Here is an 8,221-nt window from a genome sequence, read left to right as displayed (position 1 = left end):
CTGAAAATGAATACTCTTTAAAAAATGATGATAGGAGTCTTGTAATCAAGATCAAGAGTATAGATCTTGTTTTAAATAGTTTAAAGAATTTTCTAACAAAAATTCAATTGATTTGGATATCTTTATGCCGTTAAACGAGAAAACGCTTCTTATCGACCATTAAAATTACAAATTTTGAAACCCTTTGATCATTAGGCAAATGATGTCGAAAAGATTTGAAATTTGATTTCTAAATACTTCAAGTGGTATAGATCATGTTCAACTGAGCTGATCGTCAATTTGGAAGTTCTATCATCGAAAACAAATCGGTAGTAAAACGGCTCGTTTACTACCGATAGTATTCTAGCACAACTCTCTCTCTCTCTTCTCCCTATATATATATATATATATATATAGAGAGAGAGAGAGAGAGAGAGAGAGAGAGAGAGAGAGAGAGAGAGAGAGTAGGTCTCGTGTGCTATTAGGAGTACGGAGGTCTTCGTGCTCCTAAGCCGTTTTCGATAATGTAGCTTCCGAATCGATGATCGACTCCGTTAGACTTGATCTAGCATATTTGAAGTATTTAAAAAATAAATTTTCCGACTTTTCGATATCATTTACCTAACGATCGAAAGGGTTCAAAATCAACGGCTAAAAATAAATATCTCAAAAAAATGGTCATAAAACATTAAAATTTTCGATCAAAGATATTGAACTTCTTGTAAATAATATAAAGAATTTTCTATCAAAATTTTATCTTATTTGAATACTTCTATACCGTTAAACTTGTAAACGGTATACATCAACCATTAAAAATTGTTGATTTTGAACTTTTTCGATCACTAGGTAAATGATATCGAAAAATCTCAAAATTTATTTTCTAGATATTTCAAATATGCTAGATCAAGTCTAACGAAGCCGATCGTCGATTCGAGAACTCCATTATCGAAAATGGCTTAGAAGCACGGAGGCATCCGTGCTCCTAATAGCACACAAGGCCTAATATATATATATATATATATATATATATATATATATATATATATATATATATATATATATATATATATATGTGTGTGTGTATTTTTGTCTCATAAAATATTATCGATCTGTACGAAATAAAATATAAAATAATGGCAACAACTTACATTTCAGATCTCATTTATATATATATATTCACCAATCACATTAAGTGATAGCTCTTAGCCCAATATTTATATAGAGTTTTATTCACGTAGGGTTTCTGCACAATTAATATAAAAGTCACATTTAGACTTCATTATTTTATGTAGCTTCACTGCATTCTTGCATACAGGAACATACACACACACATACAGTAGAATGCCCATTCTTTATTGTTTTCTTTCTTTTGTCTTCCCATATGACAATTGCATCTGCTTTTAATACTCCCTGTGCACGCTTTCCACCATCTGTTTCCTCCTCCTCCTCCTCCTCCTCCCTTCGCACTCTTCACAAAACTCAGAAGCCCCCCACTCCATCCTGCTCCCGCNAATTTTTAATATTTTTTAATATTATTGATCTAAGGATCAAAAACTTGTAAAATTTGTAATTTTAATAGTTGGTATAAGATATTTTTGGTTTAACGTTATAAAAAAATTCAAATCAGTTGAGTTTTTGTTAATATTTTTAAAACTATTTAAAATAAAATTTAAACTCTTTATTTTGATTACACAAATTTTATAATTACTTTTTGAAGAATATTTATTTTTAGTCTCTCATTTTTGTGTCAAGTTGATGTATAAAAAAAAGAATAATATGAAATTTAATTTCTAAATATTTTATGTGGTCAAAAATCATATTTAATAGTATCGATTGTCGATTCAGAGATTCAGAGACTGTATTATCGAAAACAAATTTACACCAACAGAACTCATTTGCATATATAGGAAGATCTGATAAATTATTTCGTAATATGCAAAGCGAAATAAAAGCAAGAATACATAGAATCTTAAACCTAAAATCTTATAATTTTGTATTTCTCTTTTCGTCGGCTCCTCTGTTAATGTTTCGTTAAATTATATCAAAAAAACTTTAGATACCCCATGTAAGTTTATTGAATATTCACTTTAGTACCCTTTAGTTTTTAATTTTGTCACTGAGTTTTATTTTCTCCGTTAATATTTCGCTAATTATATACAAAAAACTTCAGATACCCTATCTAGGTTTATTGAATATTCATTTTAGTACTCATTAAGTTTAATAAAAAAAATTAGTGAAATGGATAATAAAAAGAGAAAAATAAAACCACATGATACTAACTTGATACACTTTAAACCACAGAATACTAAAATGAAAAAGTGCGAAACCACAGGGTATTAAATTGATACACTTTAAACTACATGGTACTAAAGTGAGATAGTGTGAAACCACGAGGGGGTATTTAAAGCTTACCCTTTTTTTATTGTATTTTATCACTGTGCGTAACGCAATTCGATCAAAAGCCTCCAAACCTGATCTATCAAATATGATGAGATTAGGATAGCAGGGACGGTGCACAGATGTACAGATGCACCGGGTGCGCGGAATAATTTTGCAAGCGATTATAATAATCAGCAATATCTCTTGGCTGCTTTTTTTTTTTTTTTCCGTTAAAAGTTAGAAGCTCTATCAAACTTCTCGGAGGTTCGCTTGCTTTAATCTTCGTGCAATTATTCGCAGCATCCCCTAATATATATCCAAAGCTTCTTCTCATTATATATATATATATATAGAGAGAGAGAGAGAGAGAGAGAGAGAGCGAGCTAGGCTGATATACTATCAGTAGCACGGAGGCTTCCATGCTACCAAGTTGTTTTCAATGATGCGGCTTCTAAATCGACGATCGGCTCCGTTAGACTTAATCTACACTATTGAAAGTATTTGGAAGCTAAATTTATAATTTTTCGGCATCATTAATCTATCAAACGAGTAGTCTAAAAATAAATGGCTGAAAATAAAAATTTCATAAAAAATAATGATAAAAGACTTTAATTTAAGATCCAAGGTACTGATCTTATACTAAATAGTAAAAAAAAATCTCTATAAAAATTTTATCATTTTTGGATTGTTTACACCGTTAAATTCACAAGCGCATCACATCTACCATTAAAATTATCAATTTTGAAACATTTTGATCACTAACCAAATGATTTCGAAAAATTATAAAATTTAGTTTCCAAATACTTGTAATAGTATAGATCAAGTCTAACAGAGCCGATCGTCGATTTGGAAGCCGTATCATTGAAAACAACTTGGTAGCACGGAAGCCTCCGTGCTACTGATAGTATACAGCCTACCCTATATATTATTTATTATATATATATATATATATAATATTATATTATATAAATATATATATATTATAATAGATAATTAGCTGGAACTATTAATGTAAAACGTTCTTTTTGCTATCAAGTTTTTAACCCTTAGATGAAAAATTGTAAGGTCGGGATGATATTAGTCGGTTAGAGTTGAGTGGTTCCCCTAGGGTTGAGTGGTCCCCACTGGGTTATAGTATTTAATCCAATGGTTAGAAATAACGAAAAGAGTTGATCCAAAGGCTAAAAAACTGGTAGTAATATTGAGATTTTGCTACTAATAGTAGCTCAATCCAACTCTCTCTCTCTCTCTCTCTATATATATATATATATATATATATATTTGTCCCTCTTGTCACATGACACGTTTACACATCCTACATACTAACTCGTACGTGGTCTATGACACGGCATTTAAGTTATTTGTTTTGGAAATAAATAAATAATAATAAATAGTTATTAAATTAGAGTTTTTGTTTGAACAAAACTCTACATATATAAGGCTTATTGACCCTCTTATCCGTAGGATATGATATTGTTTGATAAAATATATATATATATATATATATATATATATATATATATATATATATCACTGTTATAATATGGCAAATTCCTTATATATATATTAATTAATTAATTAATTAATTAAGATTTAATCTATATTTAACTTTGGAATTAAATATATTTATTAATTACTGTGGTAAAATAATTGGTGGCTACATATAAAGAGGTGGGAATTGATTATTGTACTAGCTAGTCCTTATCAGAGGCTGATCAATTTGTACCAAAAATAGTGTTTCACATCCACTTAACAGTGTATGTTTTGCAAGTGAGTGATCTTATTTAATTAAATTAGAAAATTTTATCCAATTTGAAGCAACATTATCTACTATCATTTTTTTCTACTTATTGAGAATGAAATAGTGCGAACAATAATTTCGCACGATGCTGAAACCTAATAAGAGTTAAAAAGTTAGGTAACAGAATCAGAATTTTTAAAAGTTGAATGATGGTTATCGAATGATCCAAAGTTTGTGTTATTTTCATGAACTTTTGCCTTAGTTTCATTTTCTCAGTCCTAAGTATGCAATATATATAATCTCCTAAAAAAACAAAAGCAATATATATAATGCATGCATGTTTTTATCTGATGTGAAATTCAAGTTTGCATGGGGCCTACCCCATCTCCATCTTTCTGAAGATTCCAAACTCAAAAGCTTGAGTAAAATAGCTCGTAATATATATATAAATATGAAGGTCTCCGTACTTATAAGTTATTTTCGATAATAGGGCATCTGATTCGATAATCGGGTTCGTTAAACATAATCTACGTTATTGAAACTATTTAAAAATCAAATTTCATAATTTTTCGACATCATTTATTAAGTGATTAAAAGGTGTCAAAAATGACTATTTTAACGGTCGATATAGCATGTTTTTCAGTTCAACGGTGTAGAAAAAATTAAATTACATGAAACTTTAATAAAAAATTCTATTTAATTAACATCAATTAGTAAGATCAATACTTCTAATTTGAAATTTGAGTCTTTTATTACTATTTTTTATGAGATTTTTATTTTCAGCTGTTCATTTTGAAACTATTTGATCGTTCACTAGATAAATGAAGTAAAAACTATGAAATTTGGTTTCTGGATAGTTCCAATAGCCTAACCGAATGTCTAACGAAATCGATCGCCGAACCGAATGTCCTATCATAAAAAATGACTTATAAATACAGAGGCCTTTCATACTTTCGAAAGCACAAGAGCCTATCTCTCTCTCTCTCTCTCTCTCTAAATATATAGATCTAGCAAATAAGAACTGTTAATTTGGCCCTACTGTGTAACAGGCTAGCCCACTGCACAGCAATGCTCTATGTCGACTGTCGAGCCAAACATTTTCCTTTGGCCTATCTTCTATGATTCGTATCAACTACAGAAGTCAAGCCAAACAGGCCTGCAAAATATTGTTGTATCGACGTGCCAACCAATCAGTACTGTCACATGAATCAGAGCATCTTACTAAAGATAAAAACAAAGTGGATTGCTCCTGTTTGAATTTTCAAAATGTTAATTGGATTAGGGGTTGAATTTGTCCTTTTTTTTTTTTCCCCCTTTGTCCATGTTTTTAACTGTTGTTTTTATTATTCTTATTTAAGAAAAATGTGAGGATATTTTCTGAACTCTGGAGATTCTATAAATAAATTTATAAACTTTTAATTTTGACAATTAGATCTCTTAAATATTATCAAATAGTTCATTAACTCAGCTTTCACTGCAAGCGAACTTACTAATGAAAATATCATGGAGCCTAAGAGCACATTAAATATATCTTTTCAAGTATATTCTTTGTATTCTTTGTATTCTTCAATTTTTATACTTTATTTTTATTCATAAAAACAAAAAAAAATAAATTTGTAAGATATGTCACCAGCATGTACAGCTGTTAATTAGTAAATTTGCTCGACAAAAGAGGCCTAAAAGCACATTAAATATATCTTCTCACATATATTTTTGGGAAAACTTCAAATTCCCCCTTGTGGTTTAACTTTTTCTCACTTCAGTACCATATGATTTAAAGTGTATCAAGTTAGTATTCTGTGGTTTTGCACTTTTTCATTTTAGTGCCCTGTGGTTTAAAGTGTATCAAGTTAGTACCCTGTGGTTTCACACTTTATCACTTTAGTACCCTATGGTTTAAAAATCACAGGGTACTAACTTGATACAAAAATAAAACCACATGATACTAATTTGATACACTTTAAATCACAGGGTACTGAAGTGTAAAGTGGAAACCACATGGTACTAACTTGATACACTTTAAATTATAAGTACTAAAATAAAAAAGTATAAAATTACAGGGGTGGTTTTTGAAGTTTTTCCTATATACTTTGTATTCTTCAATTCTTATACTTTATTTTTATTCATAAAAACAAAAAAAAGTTAGTTTCTAAGATTTGTCACCGGTACGTACAGCTGTTTAATTAGTAAATTTGCTCGACAAAAAAGTCCAAATAAATCATTCCACAAACTCTAGTAAAAATTTATTGAATAATGACTACCCATTAATCCTTTTATTATTATTATTATTATTATTATTATTATTATTATATTATTATTATTTTATTATTATTATAGTACACACATGAAGAGAGAAGCATGGCATATGAGAATGTGTCAGTGTTAGGCACCGTCGACTCAACTGAAAAAGTATGAAAAAGTGTTCAAATCCTTTGAACCTATCACTTTTTTATTTTTTATTTTTTTATTTTTTATTTTTTATTTTTTATTTTTATTTTGAGAGAGAGAGGAGAGAGAATTCCAATTATATATTTGGTACTTCACACCACAACAAAAATGTGATCACAAATGTGGATAGTGCTTCCTCATCTATACAGTGATATAGCAGTGTACCACTCCCATTATCTCATGCTCCACATTTTCGAAAGTTGCATAAGTGACAAATGATTCCATTTGATTCATTAAATAAATCGTGCGAGCATTTGATAAATAAAAAATTTTAATTTTTCTTTTTTGAGAGATAAAAAATTTTAATTTTCAATCATAGTATGAAATCATAAGTCATAACTGTCCGATCGTTGACGCTAATCATTAATCTCAAAAATTCAAGCTGTTAGAAATACGAAACTACTTCACTTAAAGCGTATAGATACAGCGCCCATGGGTTTCGACCCAATCGGCCCAACATGACCTCCCGCCATATGGTAGTATGCACAATCTCCCCTCTAGCATCTGGACACATTCGTAGCATGCGGAAATCGAACCCATGACCTCTTGTTTTGATATCACTTGTGTATCATTGGCGCTAACCATTAATTCCAAAAGCTCGAGTTGTTAGAAATACGCAACCAATTCACTTAAAGTGTACAGAAACAGTGCTCATGGGTCTTGATTGTGACTCGGCCCAATCAGCCTCGCGCCACTTCGAACATGACTAGGCCCACCTAGCCTCACACCATTTCAAACATGATTCAGCCCAATATGACCTCCTGCCACATGGCAGAATATTGGTCTATTTAAGCCAACAAAAATAGTATTATTAGAATGAAACAGCAGAAGCTACGAACTCATCTCTCGAAACGTCTGAATCTGCTATAGGAAAAAGCTTTCACAATTACTTGCCTTATTTAGTGTTTTTCTTTTTCTTTCATTGAAATTCAAGTCCGCGTCTGAGATCTATCTAATGTGTTAACACACATCTGAGCTTGTGGAGAAAGATAACAATTTTATTATACAGTAAGAGAGAGAAAGAAGTTTCTAGGTGTTAGTAGAGTCGGGTCGAATTCGGCCTCAATCCGGCCCGAGTGAGTCCAAAGCCTGAGAAATCAACAACTAGATGTGCATCATCCGAGGCCCGACTCGGCCCATCTTGGCTTTGCATAATTGCTCATTTTCAGCGGGTGGAAGTAGACGAGTGTAGAATTTGGACTGAAAAAGTAATTAGTTTTTTAAGATTATGTAGAGAGATATGCTCCTCCGTTTGTTCGCTGAGATTGTAAAAATTATAACGTAATTAAATCAACGAGATTTACACAATGTGATATCTTTAACAGAAGCAAACGAAATATTTTTACATTGCACTTTTTCACGATACACAATGTATTCTTCTTGCAATTCCAAACATAGCCTAAATTTTTTTTTTCTTTTTTCTTTTTTTTTTTTCCAGTTCACAATGTTTCAAATATATATTAAAAAAAAAAAAAGAAAATCTTATTGGGCCTGTTTGTTTGAATGTCTCCTACATCTTAAATATAAGCCCAATTGTGACGTGGATCGGCCCATTAACAACTCCACCCCACCGCCTTTTCCCCAAAATATTTGGTGGGGATTTGCCTCAGCGTGAGACCACTCCATCGGCCGTTCATCAAGCTTTAAAATTCGCGCCCGCCGAGTGATCGACGG

This window comes from Ananas comosus, linkage group 21, assembly GCF_001540865.1.
Source record: "Ananas comosus cultivar F153 linkage group 21, ASM154086v1, whole genome shotgun sequence".
NCBI classification, from domain to species: Eukaryota; Viridiplantae; Streptophyta; class Magnoliopsida; order Poales; family Bromeliaceae; genus Ananas; species Ananas comosus.
The sequence above is the reverse complement of the archived record's forward strand: the minus strand, read 5'-3'. Positions refer to the sequence as shown.